We start from the raw sequence: 25,722 nt of genomic DNA on the forward strand, positions 1-25,722 counted from the left end.
CAGTGAACTAATCTGAAATTTAAATCAAAATAACTTGTATTGGTCTATTCTAGTTTCTGATGATTCATTTTTTTTCCTTAGATGTGGAAGAACAGCAATATAATCTCTTTTATGTAACTAGTTTAATTTTTCATAAGCAGCCCTAAGGTTAAAAAAAAAGAACTTGAGAACATAATATGTAATTGAATCATCTTGGAACAAGAACAGCAGAAGGTAATGAAGATTTAGGTAGGGAATGGATTTCACACTGTTCTTCCTACTTTCCTTTGCAGTCACATCAGTGAATGAGATTTCTGTTTAGAAAAATCAATAGGAATTTACGGTGAACCTTGGAGGAGGGCATTCTGATGTGACTAAGGAACTCTGAAGGCAATTGTTACTCAGTGTTGAAGCAGCTCCTTTCTACTGCTGGGGGAGGGGATGAGCAGATGAGGAAAAATATCGAGTGATATGAGGATGCTGGCTGACTAGTAACAGAGAAATTCTCATAGATTCTTTTTCCTTTATTTTCCTTTTCTTTCCTTCCAATTATTCCAATCATTCACTCATCCACTTTTCATCCATTCAACAGTTTTCATGTGCCTACCTGGGTTGGCCTCTCTACAGAGCATGTGTAATTAAGGAAGAAATAAAACTCCTAGCTCCCAAGGACCTTACAGTGTAAACAGGGAAACAAACAAGAAAAGTAATCACCAAAATACACAAAGTGATAATTGCTATAATAGAGATGATATCTAGCCTATAGGATTTAAGAAGGAATCCTGGAGGAGGAACTATCTGGGCTACATCTCCGTGGAAAGTAGTAGAAATCTATGAAAAAAAAAATGGGTTAAGGAAATAGGATATACATACCATTAGCATATATAAAGAGTTTGGTACTATTTGTAGGATTAGATTTGTCTATATGTGCAGGAAGACTTCAAATAATAGTGGTTTAAGCTAGAGAGATGTTTATATTAAATATAGTTTCAGAATTGTCAGAGTCCTTAGGTATCCAGGCTTTTTTTCTAACTCGCTTCTCTACTATCTCTGGGCATGACCCTCATTCTCTTGGTCCAAATTGGCATCTGTATTTAGACAGCAGGATTTTTTTAAAAAGAAAGAAATAGTGTACAAAGGGCACACTCTAACTCTCTTGTAAAGAATATTCTGAGAAATCACCCTATCACTCTCTTACATCTCATTTCCCAAAACCTGGTGGCATTTAGCTGCAAAGGAGGCTGGGATTTGTAGTATATGTTCCTTGAAGCCCTGTGTCAAGTGAAAATTCTATTACTATGGAAGCAGAAGAGATTGGATTTTGGAGAAAAACAATAGCTTTGGCTGTAAGCAAAAAATAGTAAGATGTTCAAGAAATGCCAATTATTTCAATGTGACTTGGACTGAGAGGGAGATGGGAGGGATAATAGTGTGATCTAAAGCTGGAAGCATAAAAAGGGACCATGCACAAAGAGTCCTCAGTGCATTAACAGTAAATATTTACTGTCTTCTTTAAAATATGTCATTTAAGATTTATGCATACTGTCTTCATTCAATCTTCCAGAAAACTCTGTGAGATACAGTTATTTTTATTCCCATTTTAAAGTTAAGGTCACTGGGTTGTTTTTTTTTTTTTTTTTTTTTTAAGATTTATTTATGAGAGACACAGAGCAAGAGAGAGAGATAAAGAGAGAGAAAGACATAGTCAGAGGGAGAAGCAGGCTCCCTGCGGGGAGCCTAATGCAGGACTCAATCCCAGGACCCCAGAGATCTTTACCTGAGCAAAAGGCAGACTCGCAACCACTGAGCCACCCAGGTGTCCCAAGGTCACTGGGGCTTAATGACTGAGTACTTTTCCTACAATACACTCTGGTTAAGTTTAGAACTAAGATGTGAGTTTAGGTTGGTCTGATTCTTGAGTCAGAGCGGTAAGGAGCTTGCTATGCCTCAGAGCTCATACTTACCCTTTCTCCTTGGGCTCTACCATTCCTACTTCTTTCTGTGCTCTTTCTGAATGAGGTACCTGGATGCATTTAGCAAGTGTTGGCCTGGTCAGAATCAAAGTGCCTGAGAGAAAGAGAGCCCCAAACTAAGACTTAGCTGTTCATGATGTGAAATAGGAAAGGAGTCACTCTGCAAATTAAGTCTTGGCTTTTCACCTCATGTTTTCATTAAGTTTCAACTCTGTATATAAAGAAGTTAATTATACGGTGCTTTAATCCTATATAAAAGGTCAACCAAGTCCTGCATTATGTAAGACTTTAAGGTAATTCTTGAAGTAGAAACCTATTTGAACGGTTGATCAAGGTAAATCGTAAGCGTTTCATGAAGCACTCTTGATAATAAGATTCAATTATTTCCAATGAGAGTGTCCCAGTCTGTGACTGGACTGCCTTCCCTACTGTAAGCAAAACTAATTTTACCAAGGACAAGTTGTGATACTCACCTTGGTATTTTTTAGGTTGGTTCTTAGCAATATATATTTTCTATGTGTGTAATTATAAACATATATACTCATTTTACACAAATTGCCGAACACAGAAGCCTATGAAGAAATTAATTTTTTAAAAATCAGACAACTGCGACCCAGAGAAACCTACCATTGCAACGTCAGTGTATTTCCTTCTAATTTTGAAACAGTTGATGTTTACACTGTTTTCCATAGTTTGAAATCACCCTATTTACAATTTTATTTCCATGTTTTTAAAAGACTGTATGGTAAATATTTTTCAGGCTATTAAGTTTTTATTAACAAAATTTCAGTGGTCACATGATACCCCCTCCTGTGAGGCTATGGTCATTTAATTAACTGATGACTAAGATACATGAAGAGCAAAACAATTTTAATTAGAGTGGTAACTGATTTGGATGAACAAATGAGCCTGGTTCCACAGAATTTTAGAATGCTTTGGGATGCCTGAGTGGCTCAGCGGTTGCATGTCTGCCTTCGGCTCAGGGCATGATCCCAGGATCTGGGATCTAGTTCCACGTCAGGCTCCTTGCAGGGAGCATGCTTCTCCCTCTGCCTGTATGTCTGCCTCTCTCTCTCTCTCTCTCTCTCTCTCTCTCTGTTTCTCTCTCATGAATAAATAAATAGGATCTTAAAAAAAAAAAAAAAAGGAATTTTAGAATGCTTTGCTCTTTAGTGTCCTTATCCTCCCAGGGTAGAGAATATCTTTTTCTCAAGTCCATACTCCTAAGTTTGGAAACCATCCATTATGTTGGAGCTTTTGGTTCAAGGGATTGCATAGATAGTATTCAAACAGTAGCAAAGTGAAAACAATACCTCAAGGAAAAATCTACATCCCCATGCTCATTGTAGCATTATTTATAATACCCAAGACATGAAAACAACCTAAGTGTCTATCAACAAATGAATGGATGAAGAAAATGTGAATTATTTATAAAACTGAATATCATTCAGCGAATAAAAAGGAAAAAAAAAAAGGAAATCCAGCCATTTGCAACAACTGGATGAAACTTGAGGGCATTATGTTAAGGAAAATAAATCATAGAAAAATAAGTACTGCATGATCTCACTTATATGTGGAGTTGAAAAAAGCCAAACTCATAGAAATAGAGGTTAGACTGGTGGTGACCAGCAGCTGGAATGCAGGGAAATGGGGAGGTGTTGGTCAAAGGGTAAAAAAGTTCAGTTATAGGAGGAATAAGTTTTGGGGATATAATATATAGCATAGTGACTATAGTTAACAGTACTGTGAAGTGTACTTGAAATTTACTAAGAGAATAGATCTTAAATGCCCTTATCACTGGTGCAAATAATTGATACTCCCTTCCCCTGCACCAGGGAAAAGCAATATGGGAACAGCGATCATGTTCTTGATCCCTTGTCAATATATAACCTACCTTCCTGCTGTTTGAATTAGAAATAAGTCATTCATAATTCTGAAAAGCATACTGTGTTATTTTACCACCGTACCCTTGCACATGCTGTATTCTTTGCATGTCCATGTGGCACTATTTATACTTCAAAATCAAATCCAATATTGGCTTCCTTTAGCTTTACATCAATCACTCCTTTTCCTTCCCCTAGCCAGCCGCAGGCAAAATAACTTGCTCTGTCTGTTCTATACCTCTACTACTTGTGTCATACCTTTTATAACTCTCACCGAAATAATTGTTTTCTTAATTTGTGAGGTACTCTCCTCACTGCACTAGAAACCTGAGAATAGAGATCTGAGCCCAGTGCCATTCTTTTAATCTCTTGTGTCTGACCCCAAACTTGTCACATTGCACATCTCACTTGTGTTGAATTCTTAGTGTAAACTGAGCCTCAGTTTCCTCATCTCTAAAGTGGACATTATAATGCTAGTCTTTCACAGAAATATTTTAAGGGTATATAGTGGTAGCATTTTTATTTTAAAATAGAGATTCTCAGTAGAGTTTGGAAAGTCATCCCTGTGTACAAGTTTCCTACAAGGCTGTGACATGGAAAATTCTCATCTTTTCTCCCAAATATATGACTAATTTAACTCTGGAGAGTTGCTCGTATAAATACCAGGTTCAGAAGGATATTATAAGGGTAGGTACATGTCACTGAACTAAAATAGATGAAATAGAATTTTAAAAGGTTAGAACATTTCATCTACATTGTGACACATTAATTTGATTTTCAAATGAGACAACTCTCTTTTTAAAAGATTTCTGTCAATAAAATCCTATTAATTCTTGCCCAGTGGGACTTAGAGGGAGCTAATGAAATATGTTTGTAAATAAGCTTGAAGATGATTAATAACTTCTACTTTTAGTGCTTCATGATAACTTTAGAGCACTTTCTGATATTTAAAAATATTTATTCCTGAGAGAAAAACTGAGACATACAAAGAAGTATGAACCTCCTCAGGCCACAAAATCTGGTTCCTCCATTTAAAACATATGGTTTGTGTTTAAATTTCCCTCACTTTAAAATAAATGAAGGCAATGTAAATTGATATTTATTGAATGTCTGCATTGTTCCAGGGATCATCAGGAAACGAAAAGTAAATATGATCCTGGATCTGGTCTCATGGAGTTAAGACATTGTACTTTTAGTATCTTGTGCTAAGTGTATTTATAAAGAAAACACAGAGACAGAAAGAATATAGGGGATAGATTATTTATCTCTACCAGGATCAAGGGGTGCAGGGTCCAACTTCCCAAAGAAAGAACGATTTGAGCTAGATTTTGCAAGAAAAATGTGAGTCTGGGATTATAGAAGGTGAGGAGTAGACAGACCCATTTGCAACATGAAACTTTCCGAAAGCTAGAAGCAGTCTGAAATTACTAGATGTGGTAGTGTGAGTATGTGGGAGTAAAGGCAATGAGGCTGTGGACAGGTTGTCTGGAATACAGGCCCAAGAATTGGAAAACATCTTGCTATGGAATTTGGACGATATACCATGGGTGAGGGTGAAGTGTTTTAGGCGGGAGTGGCTTGACCAGCTCTGTATTCCATCTCAAAGTCTGAATGACTTCATTTTCAGAATTTATCTCTAGCTTATATCATATGTTCATTATGGGTTATGTGTAGCCCCATGCTATGCCATCTCTTCTCTGGGACCCAAGCTGACAAAGCAGCCTCTGTCTGGGGCCTTGGCAGTTTGGTGACAGAGAGGAAAAAAGGGGCATTGAAAACCATGAGCTTGTACACAAAATTTGTCTTGGAAATGACATTTGTTGCATTTACTCACATTTTATTGGCACGGTAAATCACATGGCCACTCAGGTACATGACAGCATGTACATAATCCTTCCTCAGGGAAAACAACCCTCAGAGCAGGGAGGCAGCAAATATTTTGAGCAGCAATTCAGTCAACTACAGAGGACCATATTTGGGCATATTTTAGATATGAAGAAACCTCATTAATAATTAATTAGGAGATAAACTAGAATAAATTAGAGCTCTGAATTAACACTATATTGTAAATTGTAGTTTTAATATTTTCGAGTATATCCAGAAGCATAATGCAAGCAAAAACATAGGACATGGCTAGATGTGCTTGATGAGAGAGATTAATTCATCATCATTATCGTATTATTACTGCTGATAATCATAACTTAGTCTTTGTTGAGTGTGAGCATCTCTTCATTTGCAGTGCAGATACATTCTCCCATTTGTTTTTCACAGCCATCCCATTAGGCATGCAAAGTCACCAGCGTTATCCTCATTTTACAGAGTAGTAAGTTGACAGTTAGTGAAGCCACTAAGTTGTCCCAAGTTACAGTTACTAAGTAATAGACTCAATTTAACTCAAACATGAGGAGCTCTGCCCTCAAAAATAATGTTGATTAGCTAAATGGACAAAATAAACTTTCACCTAAGGAATTTAATCACAACACTGACAATCTTATCCATATGGAAACTTGCTAACAGCTTTTTTTCTAGGATAATTTAAAGGTAAATATCGCTTTTCTCAGTTATACTTATCACAAATCCTGAGTCGTGAGATTTGAGTTAATGATTTACATGGCAGTACTCTGAAAATGGAAGTTCAAGTAATCCCATTTAGATACAAGGAACCTGAAGCATAGAGACGGAGTTGTCCAAATCCTCATGAATGGAAAGTAGGAAAGTAGCCTCTGAGGCCCCATCATCCGACCCCAGAGACAATGCCTTTATCTCCCAGCAAGCTAGTGACTGTGTGCATTTTGAACACTTCGTGAATTATTTTTTCTCCACATCATCGATTCCCTTGTATAATTTCTAAAGAATTCAATTGCAGTTTCACTAGTGACTGATGAGATCGGCAACTGGTTTTTTCATTGTAAGATTAAGTCTCCTGCTTGCTAAGGACTTGCCTCCCTTCAGCTGTGATGAAAAGCTTGATTGGAAGAAAGAGGCATTGATAACCCTCAGCAGAGTTACAAGAGAGGTTTGCAGGAAGCATTTTGCTTTCTCATTCAGACACTGAAAAAAAGTGTTTGGAATAGAAACAACTGGTTCCCTTTTGGCATTTTCACTCCTGGATTAATTTTGCCAAGATGATGCTCAGCAATCTCACTTCCAGGCCACTTAACAAAAGCCCCTTCAAGTGCACAAGAAAATGATTCCTTGAGAGGCCAGAGGAAAAGAGTGTGAAAAAAAAAGCGGTTGAGTGTTAAAAGATGCCTATCCCAGGAGCCTTCTTCAAATTCACTAGCTGAACTACTTGGAGCATGAAGCTGCATCTGTAGGGGCTGTGGTCAGATGAAAATGTAATAAAATGTAAAGACAAATACAAATTCAGCCCTCTAAAACCTATTTCAGTGGCTCACAAAAATCCTCAAAGGTCCTTGTAACTTAGTTACTTCAGACAGGCATGGGCAACCTTTTTCATTTCTTTTTAATGCTTCTGGGTTTCTGTGTCAAGGACTTCGGATGATGATGAGGCGAGGAGGTTTCATTGCAAGCTTCTCAGCCATGAGATCCTTGCTTCACTGATGTATATACATAGGGAGAGTAGCATATAAAGGGCTTCTCTCCTGTCTTGTTCAATCTTTGCTCTGTCAGTCCCCAGGACCACACTTAAAGGCTTTCTGAATCACAGGAAATTCAAAATTAAAATATGAAGTGCCTACAAGACGGGCCAAAGCTTGGTTTTATGACCTGAAGTGGACGTTTCACTGAGCATTTTTGTAGGCAACTAAGTCCATATTTTTTTCTACTAAATTAAAATATATAAAAAATCAGTAAGAATATTGCAACATGTATATGAAAAAATTCACATCTACTGCTTTCTAGTGCTTACCGTATGCCTGACACAGTATTACAGACTTTACAAACTATGGTTACCATAAATCCTTGAGTGTTAGCTACTGTAGTTCCCATTTTTACTTTTTTGGTTTTATTTTTCATATGAGAAAACTGAACTTAAAAAAATGGTTAACTAACTTTCCCAGGGTCAGAGACAGAAACTACCAGGATTTGAAATTGGTTTTCCACCTAAAAGCTATTCTGTTATCCCATATGCCTGCTTTGGTCCAGATAGTGACTATTACATGACTTGAGGTCCATTCAAAGAGTGATGTCTCTCCCCCCCAATCCTCCCACTCCTGCTCTTCTTCCTCCTCCTCCTCCTCCTCCTCCTCCTCCTCCTCCTCCTCCTCCTCCTCCTTCTTCTTCTTCTTCTTCTTCTTCTTCTTCTTCTTCTTCTTCTTTAGAGAAAAAGAGGTGGGGGTGTGTGATCAGGGAGGGGCAGAGGTAGGCAGGCTCTACATTCATCACAGAGCCCAACACAGGGCTCAATCTCACAACCCTGAGTTCGTGACCTGACCCAAAATCAAGAGTCAGACACTTGACCAGACTGAGCCACCTAGGGTGATATCTCTTTAAAGACCAATGCATCCAGTGCAAATCAAAACAAAAATGAGAGGGGGTGCTTGGGTGATTTAGTTGTTAAGTGCCCAGCTCTTGATTTTGGTTCAAGTCATGACCTCAGGGTCATGAGATCAAGCACCACATTGGGCTCTACACTGGGCTTGGAGCCTGCTTAAGAATCTCCCTCTACCCCTACCCGCCCCTCCTCTCTCTCTCTGAAAACAAAACAAAACAAAACAAAAACAAAAATGAGAAAATACAGTAAGATGTCACCTCATATGGGGGCTGTGCTTTCAGTTTCCTCAGGGTCAAACCCTTATTTATTTTTTTCCCTCAATGGAAGGAGAATTAATATTTAATATATTATAAAACATGTGCTATGGACACTGCATTAGATTGGTTAAACACACAATCTAATCTCATTCAGCCTTCATAGTTGGTATGAAATGGGGTAAAATTATCCCAAACAGAAAGATAAGGAAGTTAAAGTTTAAGGTGTTATAATGGTATTAAATTTGCACAATTTCTAATGCAACAAAAATGGAATTCAGACTCAAGTGTTTGTGATTTTCAATCTATGTTCTTCCCAGTGCTCCCATTGCTTTAGGCCTAAATGCTTACAATAGTGCAGTTGGGAGGAAAATGGGAAGCTAAGAGTGACCACAGATTGTCCCCAGTGGACCGTAACTGGTCTCTATTTGATAACCATACCATCAGAAATATCTTTGCATAATTTCCCAGAGTTAAAGTGCTTCAATAATGTTCCCATTTTGCTTTCTTCCTTCCATTCCCATAGGGCTTAGGAAGACAATGTAGTAACTCAATGCCTGAGATAAGATTAATTCTGTATTCTTGGCAAAAGAGATCAACATTCCGCTGCACTATGATCCTTTTATGGATAGTAAATATAAATATAACTTATTTTAAATATTTCATGTGATTCACACATACAAAAAAGTTCTCTTTTAATGAAACGATCTTAATTTAAACATGTAAATTTGCATACCCATAAATTACTCATCTCTTTTTATCACTATAAAATGGGTATAATGCTAATATACAACTCACCATGTAATAAATCATCCATCCATCCTTCAATAAGAACATTTTGTTTATCATGCAGCATATCTGTTGTCCAGGACTGTCACATTCTGATTGTGGAATCACATTACTAAAGTTCATAGTGATATATGTTGCCAACTTGAATCTGGATGACCATATATTTTGTGGTAGAGCACAGTCATGTTTTACTACAAACTCAAGCTTACATGATCACTGTTATCTTGATTTTTCATTAAAAACAATAGACATTAGTGAAAGTAATTTAGAAGTTAATACCTAAAAACATCTGAAAAAAACACAAATGATTGGTAGAGAACATAAATGATTGTTTAAATTGTATGGGTGTGAAATATGGAATGTAGTAAGTAAATTCTCAAAAGGTCTTATATCACATATTCACCAAAATGTTCAAATAAGAATTTTTTAATTTTAAAAGTGTTCAAGTTTATAATATTTATTTATTTATTTATATTTTAAATTTTGATTCCAGTGTAATTAACATACAGTGTTATATTATTTTCAGGCATACAAAATAGTGATTCAGCAATTCCAGTGTTACTCAGTGTTCATCATGATAAGATCACCCATCTCCCACTTATCTTCCTTCTGGTAACCATCAGTTTGTTCTCTATGGTTAAGCCTGTTTTTGTTCTTTTTTTTTTAAATTTATTTCTCTCTCATTTTTTCCCTCTCTTCTTTCATTTATTTTGTTTCTTAAGTTCCACATATGTATGATATAATAGGGTATTTGTCTTCCTCCGACTGGCTTATTTGGTGAGCATTTTACTCTGTGGATCCATTCATGCTGTTGCAAATGCCAATATTTCATTCTTTTATACCTTAATAATATTCAGCCATAAAATAATTATTAACAAATTATTATTAGAATATTATCTTCTTTATCCATTCATCTAGCAATGAACATTTGGGCTACTTTCATATTTTGGCTATTGTAAGTAAATCTGCTATAAACATAGGAGTACATATATTAGTACAATTCCTGGAGGATAGAGAAGTTCTATTTTTAATTTTCTAAGGAATCTCCATTCTGTATTCCACAGTTGCTGCAGTTTTCATTCCTACCAAGAGTGAACAACACATCCTTGCCAACACTTGTTGTTTCTTGAGTTATTGATTTTATGTATGTATGTATGTATTGAGAGAGAGAGAGAGAGAGAGAGAGAGAGCGAGAGCCAAGGATGCAGTAAGGACAGAGGGAGAGGGAATCCTAAGTAGGCTCTATGCCTAGCACAGAGCCTGATGCAGGGTTTGAACTTGTGACCCTAAGATCATGACCTGAGCAAAAATCTAGAGTTGAACACTTACTTGAGCCATCAAGGCACCCTGAGTTATTGATTTTAGTCATTCTGACAGGTGTGAAGTGATACCCCATTGGTTTGGATTTTCATTTCTCTGATGAGGAGTAATGTTGAGCATATTTTCATGTTTCTTTTGGTCATCTGTATGTCTCCTTAAAGAAATATTTATTCATATCTTCTGTTCAGTTTTAATTGGATTATTTGGGATTTTTTGATGTTGGATTGTGTAAGTTTGTTACATATATTGGATAGTAACCCTTTATCACATGCTTCATTTGCAAATACTTTCTCCCATTCAGTAGGTTGTCTCTTAGTTTTGTTGATTGTTTCCTTTTCTGTGCATAAGCTTTTTATTTTGATGTAATCCCAGTATTTTATTTTTGCTTTTATTTCCCTTGCCTCAGGAGACATGTCTAGTGAGATCGATGTCAGAGAAATTACTGCCTGTTTTCTTTTAGGATTTTTTGTTTTCTGGTCTCAGATTTAGGTCCTTAATCCATTGTGAGTTTATTTTCATATATTGCCTAAGAAAATGGTATACAGTTTCATCCTTTGGCATATAGCTGACCAGTTTTCCCATTGCCATTTGTTGAAGAGACTATTTTTTTCCCATTGCATATTCTTGCCTTTTTGTCAAAGATTAATTGACCGTATTATCCTGGGTTTATTTCTGGGCTCTTCATTCTGTTCTGTTGATTTATGTATCTTTTTGTTTTGTGCCAGTACCATACTATTTTAATTATACAGCTTTGTAATATAACTTGAGGTCTGGAATTGTGATGCCTTCCAGTTTTGTTTTTCTTTTTCAAGATTTCTTTGGCTATTCAGGGTTTTTGTAGTGCCATATAAATTTTAGGATTGTTTGTTCTAGGTCTAAGAAAAATATAATGGTATTTTGATAGAGATTGCATTAAATGTATAGATTGCTTTCAGTAATATAGACATTTTAATAATATTTGTTCTTCCAATTCATGAGCATGGAAAGCCTTTCCATTTCTTTGCATTATCTTCCATTTCTTTCATCAGTGTTTTATACTTTTCAGAGTACAGGGCTTTTACCTCTTTGGGTAGGTTCATTCCTAAGTATTTTATTATCTTTGGTGGATTTGTAAATAGGATTATTTTAATTTCTCTCTGCTACATTGTTATTGGTGTATAGGAATGCAACAGATTTCTGTATATTTATTTTTTTTAAAGATTTTATTTATTTATTCATGAGAGACACAAAAAGAGAGGCAGAAACATAGGCAGAGGGAGAAGCAGGCTCCCTGCAGGAAGCCTGATGCAGGACTCAATCCCAACACTCTGGGATCATGACCTGAGCCAAAGGCAGATGCTCAACCACTGAGCCACCTAGGTGCCTGTGCATTGAGTTTGTATCCTAATAGCTTACTGAAGTCATTTAGTAGTTCTAGTAATTTTTGGTGGAGTCTTTAGGATTTTCTATATATAGTATCATGTCATCTGTAAATATGAAAGTTTTACTTCTTCCTTACTGATTTGGATGTTTTGTATTTCCGTTTGTTGTCTAATTTCTGTGGTGAGAATGGACATCTTTGTCCTGTCCTTACTGGAAAAGTTCTCTTTGTGCCCGTTGAGTATGTTAGATACGGGTTTTTAATATAAAGGACTTTATTAAGTTCCGGTATGTTCTCTCTAAACCTACTTTGTTGAAGGTTTTTGTCATGAATGGATGCTATACTATGTCAAATAATTTTTCTGTGTCACCTGGTCCTGGACTTTTGTTTTTTGGGAGTTGTTCAATTTTCTTTATTGGTTAATAGTCTGTTCAAATTTTCTGTTTCTTCTTGTTTCAGTTTTGATATTTTAGGTTTCTAAGAATTTATCCATTTCTTCTAGGTTGTCCAACTTGTTGGCATATAGTTTTTCATAATAATCTCTTATAATTGTTTGTATTTCTGTGGTGTTGGTTGTTATTTCTATTTTCTCATTTGTGATTTTATTTGATTGAATCCCTTCTATTTTTTATTGATAAGTCTAGTTAAAGGTTTGATAGGTTTATTGATTTTTTTTCCAAAGAAACAAGCTGCTGGTTTTATTGACCCTTTCTATTGTTTTTTGTTGTTGTTGTTTTGTTTCATTTTAGTTTTTACATCATTTATTTCTGCTTTAATCTTTATTAGTCCCTTCCAGTTTTAGGTTTTGTTTGTTATTCTTTTTCTAGCTCTTTTAGGTATATGGTTAGTTTGTTTATTTGAGATTTTTCTTGCTACTTGACATAGGCCTGTATTGATATAATCCTCTGTCTTAGAACTGCTTTTGCTGCATCCCACAGGTTATGCACTGTTGTGTTCATTTTTATTTGTTTCCATGTACTATTTAATTTCTTATTTTATTTCCTGGTCAATCCTTTCATGTTATTTAATCTCCATGTATTTGTGGTCTTTCCAGATTTCTTCTTGTGGCTGACTTCTAGTTTCATAGCATTGTGGCCAGAAAAGATGCATGGTATGACGCTGAATTTCTTGAATTTGGGGAGGTTTGTTTTGTGGGTTGTTTCTGTATGTATTCTGGAGAATGATCCATGTGCACTTGAAAAAATGTGGGTTTTTCTGTCTTAAGATGGAATGTTTTGAATTTATCTGTTAAATCCATCTAGTCCAGTGTGTCACTCAAAGCCATTGTTTCCTTGTTGATTTTCTGTTTCCATGGTCTGTCCGTTGATGTAAGTAGGGTGTTAAAGTTCCTCACTATTATTCTTTTATTACTAAGTTCCTTTATCTCTTTTAACTGTTTCATGTATTTTGGATTTCCACATTGGGTACATATTTATAATTGTTATATCTTCCTGTGAGATTGTCCCCTTTTTTATTCTATAGTGGCTTTTTTATTATAGAGAGAGCCAAGCCTGCTGATTTTTAAAATTTTAGGCTTTAAGTCCTGCTGGTTATAAGAACTCAGGAAAGTCAGCCTATCCAGTTTTCAAAGCCAGATGTTATGGGGATTCATCTTCCCTGTTCCAGCTCCTCAGTATGACAATCTATTTCTTGCCCTTCTCTCTACCCCTGGTTCTCTCTCCACCATGGTAGCTTTGATGCATTTAGGTGCCCACTGTATCTTTGCCCTTCCTACTCTCTGAGATGCAGGTCTCTTTTCTACCCTAGGTTGTGCAGTTTGTTCTGCCAGTGAAGTCATTTTGGGGGTTGTTTATACTGATGTGTTATCTTATTTATTTGTAAAATGAAGTGGGCTTAGAGTCTGCTTACTTTGCCATCTTCCCAGCCTCCTAGAAAAATAATATTTTTTTAATTTTTATTTTTTAAGATTTTATTTATTTATTCATGAGAGACACACAGAGAGAGTGAGATTGGCAGAGACACAGGCAGAGGGAGAAGCAGGCTGCATGCAGGGAGCCCAATGTGGGAATCGATCCTGGGTCTCCAGGATGACGCCCTGGGCTGCAGGCAGCGCTAAACCTCTGAGCCACCCAGGGATCCCTAATACAAATTTTTTTAAATTGCATCAGGAAATCTCATACCAACACAAGAATGACCTTAGTATGGCAAACATAGTCACATTTCATGTAGAAAAAAAAAAAAGATTTTTGCTTTCATGCAAAAAAGCTTCAATAGGGACTCCATTGTAGACAAGTTAGAGAAACACCTATTAATATTAACTACAAATAATTTAATTTTCTTGACAAGCTGTTTTTAAATTTTTATAATGAATTTAATATATGTTCACAGTGCTAAAATGTATTAAAACTATGTATGCCCTGGGTGGTGCTTATCTGTTATTGGTCCCAGCAATTTGTTTTGGGCACCTCCAAATGTCAGCGTGTGTGTGTGTGTGTGTGTGTGTGTGTGCCTTACTATGGTCAGTTTACCCAAAAGGAAATCCTGCAGACTCCTTCCTGGGATGATTGAACTATGGTTGCCAGGTCTCTTTAAGTTGAGATGTGAATAGGATTAATGGCAGGTTCAGTACTTGAGTCTTACTGTTTTATTCGTTAGACCTTATTCCATCTTAGCTGAGACTCAGATCCCATACTTGGATGATAGGCCTCAGTCCTGAAAGGCCCCATGAATAAGCCATAATAATTAAATGAAAATATAATAAAAAGTAATATTTGTTTAGCAATGATGATGCCTGCCACTTTGCTAAGTGCTCCACGTAGAATATTGGATACAACCCTGGTGGCAGTTCCACCATGACATTGTTATTTTCATTTCCTGATGGAGGAAGCCAAGGTTAGTAAGGTTAACCAATTTCTCCCAAATTCCTACAGTTTATAAATGGTGGACCCAGAAATTGTTGTCAAGCCTATATAACTCTGAAGCCCATGCCTTCTACTTCCAAGACAAGATTAAAAATTAAAACTGTGTGCAGATTTTATTTTATTGTGCCTGGTGATCCCTAAGTCTAGGTGATAGTGCATGGTTTTCTTTTTTTTAAGGTTTATTTATTTATTTGATTGAGAGCGAGAGCGAGAGAGAGAGATTGAATGGTGTAGGAAGGGCAGAAGGAGAGGGAGAGTGAATCTCAAGCAGATTCCAGGCAGAGTACAGAGCCCAACATAGGGCTCGATCCCTGACCCCATAGGGCATGACCTGAGCCCAAACCAAGATTTGATGTTCAAATGCCACCCAGGTGCCCCAATAATGCATGGTTTTTTGAATCAAAAGTACCTGGGTACTTATTATCTGTGAATTTATTTCATGCCCACATTAATCACCATAAGCCTTAAACTTAACATCTAACCTCTGCAAATCATATGGCTGTAAGGTACCATGCTTCCTATTAGAAATTTAGAGAAACTTTTTTTTATGACAGTGCTAATGAAACTAAAGATTGGAAGGATGATGTGAATTGAACAAAGAAGGTGAGGAATGACTATCAGTGTATTAATGGAAACACCTTTTTTTTTTTTTTTTTCATTGGTTGTCTGTCATACCAAGACATGAGTGCACAGACCTCCTGAAAAAGGGCAGTCTGTGAGATCAACTGCTAACAGTTTTAACTAATGAGACAGACAAAAGGACCTTGATGTTGAAAACTACCCTTTCTTTACTCAGGCAATAAAGAGGTCTTATGAATCATACACATATTCAGAGACAAAGCATCCTTAAAAGCAAACATGACCATTAATGGCAAAACTCAAATTTTAATATTAAGTAGGCTTAGGGAGATGTGAATAAAACTTTTTTAATTTTTTTATTTATTTATGATAGTCACAGAGAGAGAGAGAGAGAGAGAGAGGCAGAGACATAGGCAGAGGGAGAAGCAGGCTCCATGCACCGGGAGCCCGACGTGGGACTTGATTCCAGGTCTCCAGAATCGCACCCTGGGCCAAAGGCAGGCGCTAAACCTGCTGCGCCACCCAGGGATCCCATGAATAAGACTTCTATTTTTAAACATCTAATGACAAAGCAGTGCTGTTAGGGAAATATTTTAGAGAAAAAATCATGAAAAGGGAATACTGTAATTAAATAACAAATCTTTGGTTCTGATCAACCTGTGTTAAAATCTTGGCATTGTCATTTTTAACTTTGTTGTCTCGGTTCACTTACAAATATCTCTGAGCTTCAGTTTTCTCTCTATAAAGTAAATATAATAATACTTAGGTATTATAAGTATTAAATTAGACAATATTGGGACACCTGGGTGGCTCAGTGGTTGAGCGTCTGCCTTTGCCTGAGGGCTGATCCTGAAGTCCTGGGGTAGAGTCCCACATTGGGCTCCCTGCATGGAGTCTGCTTCCCCCTCTGCCTGTGTCTCTGCCTCTCTCTCTCTCTCTCTCACTCTCTCTCTCTCTCATGAATAAATAAATAAAATCTTTAAAAAATAAAAATAAGTTAGATAATATAAGGAAGTATGAAATTAGATAATATAAGGAATCCAGCATGAAACCTAGGAAATAGGTCATTAATAATAGCAGTTTCTATTCTAAAGAAATATAAATAAAAGATATATCTACATCTTATCCATATTTTACCATTCTTAGCACATTGATGTATTCTTTTCAGTCTGGTTTATATTTTACATTGCCAAAATAATTCTAGAAATTCTATTTGTATTTTGCTTTTTCAATATAATGATGTGATAAAAATTTGATTTTTTGTTATTGAGGTGAAATTCACATAACATAAAATTAACCATTTTAAAGTGAACAATTCAGTAGCATTAAATACATTCACAACACAACTACCATCTCTGTCTAGCTCCAAAACATTTTCCTCATCTCTAAAGGAAACCCTCTACCCATCAAGCAGTTATTCCTCTTCCCTTCCTTTCCCCTAGCCTCTGGGTATCAACCACCAACCTGATTTCTGTCTCTATGAATTTACTTATCCTAGATTTTTGTTTATGAATAGAATCACAATTTGCAACCCTTTGGTTCTGGCTTCTTTTACTTAACATAATGTTTTTAAGGTACATCCAGATTGTAGCATGTGTAAGTACTTCTTTTTTTTATATGTAGCTGAATAGTATATGGTATGTATATACTAGAATTTGTTTATCCATTAATTTGTTTATAGACATTTGGATATTTTTCATCTTATATCTATGGCTCATAGTGTTGATATAAACATGCATATACATGTATTTGTTTGAGTACTTGTCTTCAATTCCTCTGGATACAGAATTAAGAGTGGAATGTCTGGGTCATATCATACTTTTACATTTAGCTTTCTGAGGAACATATTGTCTTCCATAATAGCTGAGCCATTTTGCATTCCCACCAGCAATGTAGGAGGGTTCCAGTTTCTCCAATCCTCACCAACACTTGTTATTTTCTGAATTTTAAAAATATATACATCCTAGTGAGTGTGATGTTTATCTTGTGGTTTTGATTTGCATTTTCCTAATGACTGATGATGTTGAAATTATTTTATGCACTTATTGACCATTTGTATATCTTACTTAGAGATATGTCTATTCAGGTTCTTTACCCATTTTGGATATTTCTCTTATTATTGTTGAATTTTATATATTCTGGATACTAGATCCATAACAGAGACATAATTATCAAATATTTTCTTCTATTCTACAAGTTGACTTTTTACTTGCTCGATAATATTATTTTTAAACACTTGTTCATATTATCTTTAAATCAGATTTCTGAATTTTAATGCATCCAGAACATCAAAAAATAAGTGTGAAAACGCTTTAAGACAAAAATGAAATACCTGAATATCCAACAGTAGAAGGATAGTTAAATATATTGAATCTCTATTTAATGGGATACAGTGGTCTTGTTCCCTATTAGACTGCCAATGCTATTTACTATATTAAATAATATCAGCTCTGGATTTTTAAAATAAAGTTTTATTTTTTATTTTATGAAAAAGATGGAAAATTCACTTTTCATTTATTTCTAATTAATAACCCACTCTCATCCTATTCCTGCCTTACCTCAGTGTAGTGTCCCAGTTGGTTTCCTGGTAATAAAACTGCCACTTTGCATTCAGTGTATATTTGTGGAATAGTTATGAACATGTGCTCAGATAAACTTTTTTAATACTGCAGCATTTGTCTTTTTTATACCAAGGTAAGAACTTTAAGAAATTACAAACATGCCCAATCACTTCTTCATATATATTCCACAATTGGAGCTTTATAATGACAGGTCTCAGTCTTCCTTAAATTAGAAATCACTTTCACAGGGGCATCTGTTTGGTTCAGTTGTTAAACGTCCAAGTCTTAATTTTGGATTAGGTCGTGATCTCCAGGTCATGAGATTAGCCCTGTGTTGGGCTTCATGATTAGTGAGGAGGCTGCTTCTCTCTCTCTCCCCCCCTCTCTCTCTCTGCTCCTCCTCCTGATTGCATGCTCTGTCTCACAAATTAATAAATAAATCTTGGGGAGCCTGGATAGCTCAGCAGTTGAGCGTCTGCCTTCGGCTTAGGGTGTGACTCTTGGTCCAGGGATTGAGTCCCGTGTCGGGCTCCCTGTGCAAGGAGCCTGCTTCTTTTTCCCTTCATCTATGTCTCTGCTCTCTCTGTGTCTCCATGAATAAATAAATAAAATCATATATATATATATATATATATATATATATATATATATATATCTTAAAGAAAAAGAAGTAGCTTTCCTAATGCTATGACTTAACTTTAAAATAAATGTATTCAGATATGTTTTTCATTTTATATATTACCAATACTTAATTTCCACCTGAAAAGAAAAGGTAATTTTAATGATTAGGTTAATATTTATTTTGTAGGGAAAACAAGGATAAGAAAACCTTACTTTTAATGAATTTACAGCTCATTAATTTAATTAATATTTGTTAAGCCCCCAGTGTATGCTGGGAACCATGTTATGTTATAAGAACTCAAAAGTGAAATAACCATTTTATGGCCTCAACTAACTTACATAAATGCAGTTAATTACAATATCATCACCTAATTTCTATACATTCTAGTGGAAACACAGGGAAAGAAATCCCTAAAAGTGCTGTGGAAGTCAGTTACTATTTCACAGATGATGTAGCTTAAACTAAGCTTCAAGAATAAATTGCAAGTTTGCCAGATGAATAAGTTTAGAATTGAGGGCAGAGGATGGCTACAGTGAGGTAAAAGCATGTACAGTGATTTGAGGAAGTGTGAGAGAGTTTATGAGAGAGAACCTGCTGGTACTACAACAGGAAATGGAAGAGATAGGAGTAAAAGATGAGTCTGGGCTGGTAGGACAGATCATTGTAACGTTTTAAGATTGGGGAAACAGCATAAATTGAGCCTCAGAGGCAAAGAATCTGATTTAGGAACAATTAGAACATTTATAAAGATTGCAGAGGCACTCCAAGTACAAAATCTATGTTCTCTTCCATTCTGATTCAATGACCTGTAAAAAACACAATCATTCTGGCTTGCCAACCTAGATCTGTGTTTCCTAAGTTGAATATTATTATGAACTGATTATGAAGGGGAAAAACTTTGTTTGACCTTTGCTTCAGAATGTGTTTTTATAACTCTTGATTTAGTTCTGTCCAATGCTGCAAATCTTTGTTTAATATGCTGCATACAGTAGATATAAAGTTAAGCAAAGAGAAAAGTTCCTTTTTTCAATGAAATCTTTCTATTGTAAAGAAATGGAGTCTTCAATGAATATTTTAAACAAAAAGCCTATGTAAAGTGTGTGGTATGAATGAAGATAATGAAAGCAGTTATCATCTTTTCTGCAGAGAAGTTGATGCTTGAGTTGGATATAGAAGGATATTATCTAAGTTCTAGCAAAGAGGAGAGACAACCTATGAAGTAAGAATAAGGAAGTACATAAATAAATATATGGGACAATACATTTATTAATAGGACTATAATAGGAATTTGCATGCCAGGGAGCAAGTGGTGGTACTTGAGAATAAAAGGGTATCTGATGGTAGATAATGGAAGTCTATAAAGAAGGAAATTCAGAAAACCAGGTAATTTCACCCAGGTTCCATGACTAGAAAGAATGAAAGCAAGAATAAATACAGATTAATTTGACTTTAAGGCTGGTATTTGAACCATGTGAATTTCTCATATGATATAATCTTTTAAATTGTACAATGTCCTAATAATATAAGCTCCAAAATATAGATACAATTTTGAAATCCAAGTGTCAGTCATGCCTAAGTACTATTCTCTCTGGATATTAACTCAAACCCACAAAACTAAATGCATTTTTTTCCCTGAAACTAAAAGGAACAATACTAATGGAATTAAAGGGAGGAATAAGCAATCTAGCAATAATAGTTGGAGACTTTAATATTGATAGAAAAGCTCAGCACAAAGGATCCACAAGGAAATAGAAACTTGAAAAACCCGTATAAAACAACTAGACCTAATAGACATCTATAGAACCTTTGACCCAAGAACAGTAGGATGTACATTCTTTTCTACTGCAAATGAAACATTTTCCAGATAGACTACCTGTTAGGACATAAAACAAGCCTCTATAAATTTGAAAGGTTTAAAACCATTCAAACTATGTTCTGCAGCTACAATCAGATAAAAATTAGAAATTGATAATAGAGAGAAATTTGTTAAATCTACAAATAATAGTCGGAAAATTAAACAGCATATGTCTAAATAACCAGTAGGTCAAAAAAGAAATTACAAGGGAAATTAGAAACTATTTTATGGTGAATAAAAATGAAGACACAAAATAACAAAGCGTATGATATGTAGCTAAAACAGGGCATAGAGGAAAATTTACAGCTGCAAATGTCTGAAAAGGAAGATCTCAAATCAAAACCTAATTTTTCTCTTAAGACACTGGAGAAACAAGGACAAACAAAACTGAAAACAAGCAGAAGGAAAAATAATAAAGATTAGAATGGAAGTAAATGAGGCAAGAAAATAGTAGCAAAAACAAAACAAAACAAAAACAAAACAAAACAAAAAACAGGGATACCTGGGTGGCTAAGTTAGCTAAACATCCAACTCTTGGGGCACCTGGGTAACTCAGTTAGTTAAACTTCTGCCTTCAGCTCATGGCATGATCCCGGGGTCCTGGGCTAGAGCCCCACATCCAGTTCCTGGCTGGATAGGGAGCCTGCTTCTTCCTTTCTCTCTGCCACTCCCCCTGTTCCTGCTCTCTCTCTCTCTCTCAAATAAATAAATAAAATCTTAAAAAAAAAAAAAAAAGCCCTATCCAACTCTTGATCTCAGCTCAGGTCTTGATCTCAGGGTCATGAGTTCAAGCCCATGTTGAGTTCCATTCTGGGCATGGAGCCTAATTAAAATAACTAACTAACTAAATAGATAAAGAGAATTTAAAAATTAAATAGAAATTTGATTCTTTAAGAGGATCAACAAAACTGACATTTAGTCAGACTGCCCCAGAATAAAAGAGAGAAGCCCCCAATTCCTAAAATCAGGAATAAAACAGGCTACATCTTGTCATACCACAGAGAAATAAATATTTCTCTCTTTACAAGGGGACACTATTAGCAACTGTGTGGCAACAAATTAGATAGCTTGGATAAAATGGGAAATTTCTAGAAAGATACAAGCTGCTAAAATTGTATTAGGAGAAAATAGGAAATCCAAATAGATTTATACATGTAAAGATACTAAATTCTTTTCTTTCAAGATTTTATTTATTTATTCATGAGAGACACACACACACACAGAGAGAGAGAGAGAGAGGAAGAGAGAGAGAGAGGCAGAGACACAGGCAGGGGAGAAGCAGGCTCCATGCAGGGACCCCATTGTGGGACTTGATCCCAGGACTCAGGGATCACGCCCTGGGCCTAAGGCAGGTGCCAAACTGCTGCGCCACCCAGGGATCCCAAGACACTGAATTCTTAAGCAAAAACTTTCCTAAAAAAAATCTCAGGCTCAGATAGCTTCACTGGTAAAATTTACAAAACATTTAAAGAAGAATTAATATCAGCTTTTCAAAAAGCATATTGTATACTGATAACAATATTCATTCTTAACTATAAAACTTTCCATCTCTTCTAAGAAATAGAAGCAGAAGGAATGTCTCTCATGCCAGTGGCTATGAATCCAAAGTTACCCTAAAACCAAAGGCATCACAGGAATAGAGAAATACAAACTAATACCCCTTATGGATATAGATGCAAAAAATCAATAGAATATTAGCAAAGTGAATCCAGCAGTGTATAAGAAAAATTATATACCATAACCAAGTAAGATATATTCCAGGATGCAAGGTTGGCTTAACATCTGAAATTAGTTCATCATATCAATAGAATAATACATCATATCAATAGAATAAAGAATAAAAATCATATGACTATAAAAATAAACAGTAAAAACATTTAACAGAACTCAATATTGTTTTATAATAAAAACACATGATAAACTAGGAGTAGAAGGGAAGTTTATGAATTTGATAACAAATATCTACAAAAACCCCACAATTAACATTTTATGTAATGTTAAAAGGCTAAATGCTCCTGCTGACATGAGGACTTAAAAAAGGGGGAAAAAAGAGATTTGAATTTTTTTTTTCTTTTTCTTGACGTGAGGCTTTTGTAGCAGCCATGTAATGCCAAATCATTGGTCAGGCCAAGAAGCATCCAAACTTGATCTCCGTCTTCATATTTATTAGGGCAGGAGGTCTGGAGGAGTGCTTGTCTTGTGCCTGACTGGGTTCAATCCAGATGTCAATTGGAATAGGAAGAATAACCCAGAACCCTGGAACAAACTAGCTCCTGATGATCAATACAAGTTCTACTCAGTGAATCTAGATTAAAGTAGACTGAAGAAAGAAGGTCTGGACCTTCAGACCTCTAAATGAAATGTTTCACTATAAGCTGCTTAGAATGAATGAAGGTCTTCCAGAAGTCATCCACACAATTTTCCACTTACCAGGAAATAGTTCCCCTCTAAATGCATGAAATCATGTTGGTGCATTGTGTTGGGTTTTACATTGATTAATAAATATCTGAATTTTTTTTAAAAAAGGAAAAAAATCAACTCTCCTTATTTGTGTTTGCCATTTTAATTAAAGCTTTAGCCAGGACAATAAAGAAAAGTAAACAAAATGAATCCAGATTTCAAAGGAAGAATTAAAGCTATCTCTGTTACTTGTATTTGTATTTTTAGACAGGTTTGGGGGGGTGGGGAGAGGAAAAGGGAGAGAGAGAATCTTAAGTAAGCTTCAAGCCCAGCTCAGAGCCCCACACGGGGCTTGATCTCACAACCCTGAGATCATGACCTGAATCAAATTCCAGAGTTATACGCTTAACAAACTGAGCCACCCAGGTGCTCCAAAGCTATCTCTGTTTAAAGGTGATGTGATTTTGAACAGAAAAAAAAATCCTAAGTAATCAAGTACAAAATGATTAAAGCTATTAAAAATTTTAACAAAGTTACAGGATATATGATACAGCATACAAAAATCGATTGTATTTCTATACATTGGCAATGGATATTCTTAAAGCAAAACTAAGAAAATGACTCCATTTATAATAATATCCAAAAATTACAAATAAGTTTAACAAAATAAGTCCAAGACTTATATACTAAAAAGTGTAAAATGTTTTTAAAAGACACTAAAGAAGGTTGATATATATAGAAAAATATTCCACGTTCATGGATCAGGGGATTTATTATTGTTGAAGAAGCAATATTTCTCAGATTGAATTATAAATGAACACAATCCCTATTTGAATCCCACTTGACTTTTTTGCAGAAATTGGCAAGATAATCCTAAAATTTATGTGGGAGTGCAAGTTATTCATAATGGCCAAAACAATCCTGACAAAGGGGAATGAAGTTGGAGGGCTCACCTTTCTTTCTTATTTTTTTTAAGATTTTATTTATTTATTTTAGAGATAGAGGAAGAGGGAGAGCAGGAAAGGAACAGAGGGAGAGGGACAAGCAGACTCTCCTGCTGAGTGCAGAGCCCATGCACAACCCTGAGATCATGACCTGAGCTGAAATCAAGAGTTGGACGCTTCACCATTAGCCATCCAGGTGCCCCAGAGTGTTCCCATTTCTGATTTCAACTTATTAAAGAGTTAGGGTAATAATGATGGTATGATACTGGTATAAAAATAGATACACAGATAGATATAATTGAGTACAAAAGTATATCCATATATCTATGACCAGTTGTTTTTCAGTAAGAGTACCCAGATCATTTAGTAGGGAGAGAATTGTCTCTTCTGCAAATGGTACAGAGACACCTCGATTGTCATATGCAAAAGAATGAAATTGGACCTATACCTCACAATCTTTACAAAAGTAACATTTTTTTCACACAATTATCTACATAAAGTAGATTAGTTGTTGCTTAAGGTTGTGGAGGAATGGTGGGAAAGGGGAGTGACTATAGATGAGCATGGGTTTATTTAAGGGGGACAAAAGTATTCTAACATTAGATTTTGGTGATTATACAACACAGTGAATATACTTTAGAAGCACTGAATAGTGCTTGTTAAATAGGTGACTTGTATGTGGATTATATCTCAATAAACTTGGGAGCAAAAACAAAACACACATACACGAAATATCACTAGAGACCTTCACCCTGTGGAAAGTGAACATTGTTGCTAATTACCTTGGTAGTCTCTCTCCCTGCTCCCTCCCAAAGCTCTCTTGTTCTTTGAGGTGAAATTACTATTTGACATTATGTAATCCTCCTGAAACATTAATATTTTAAAATCTTAGTCAAATAATTTGCACTCTTTTTTCTTCTGTTGATGTTCCCAAGGGAGATGTAAGACTCTGTAGGTGAACAAATAATCATTTCATTATGCAGAAGAAAATGAAATTGCTGCTATTGGCAATAGAATTAAAAACAGCCAATCTTGGTTGACTTTTTCCCAAAGGTGAGTTTGGGGGAGTTATTTTTTTCAGATGAGTTAGTAAGTGATTTTAAGTGTCAGTGCAATTGTACACCTGCCAGGAACCATGATTCTCTTTCTTCTAATTGATCTCTAGGGAAACCTAAACACTATTAGACAGTTCTGTCTGTACCATAAACTGTTAAAGAAAACACCAAAGGAAAAACAAGCAAACAACTCCAAAAGGCAAATGAAGCAGTGTAATCTCAGAATTTGCTATCTGGGACAATGCAGCTATCAGGTTTTGTTATGGAAAAGTTAGCTATCACCCTGAGTTTTCAGTCTTTAACTTGTCATAATTGTTTTTTATTAAAAGCATTATTTTCCTTCAATTGGCATATAGTTGAAGTGAAAAACAAATATTTGCCTGAAAACCAACATAACCTTTATAGCATCCATCCTTATGTATACTGATTGAAATTAATATATTTTTAAGGATTTTATTTATTTGTTCATGAGAGACACAGAGAGAAAGGCAAAGACACAGGTAGAGGGAGAAGCAGGCTCCCTGGAGGGAACCTGATGTGGGACTTGATCCCAGGACCCCAGGATCACACCCTGAGCTGAAGGCAGACGCTCAACCACTGAGCCACCCAGGCATTCCTGAAATTGACACTTTAATGTATAGAGAAACACGTTTATAAGCAACAGTGGAAAAAAGTATAACCATAAAATGGAGATATTGCTGTGTACAATACCAATCCAATGCTTCCCTCTGTTCCCTGAAATTTATCTGCCCTCCAGTGTTGTAGAATACATGATTGAACTTTGCCCAGCATCCAGTAGTGGTGAAATGT

The 25,722-nt window shown here is 35.7% G+C and overlaps 1 pseudogene; it reads left to right on the forward strand.

The window, feature by feature from the left end:
* Positions 1 to 22,615: 22,615 nt before the first annotated feature.
* Positions 22,616 to 22,872, forward strand: LOC106560161 (annotated as a pseudogene).
* The last annotated feature ends 2,850 nt before the right edge of the window (positions 22,873 to 25,722 follow it).

The sequence above is a fragment of the Canis lupus genome, chromosome 21, assembly GCF_011100685.1.
Source record: "Canis lupus familiaris isolate Mischka breed German Shepherd chromosome 21, alternate assembly UU_Cfam_GSD_1.0, whole genome shotgun sequence".
Taxonomy (NCBI): domain Eukaryota; kingdom Metazoa; phylum Chordata; class Mammalia; order Carnivora; family Canidae; genus Canis; species Canis lupus.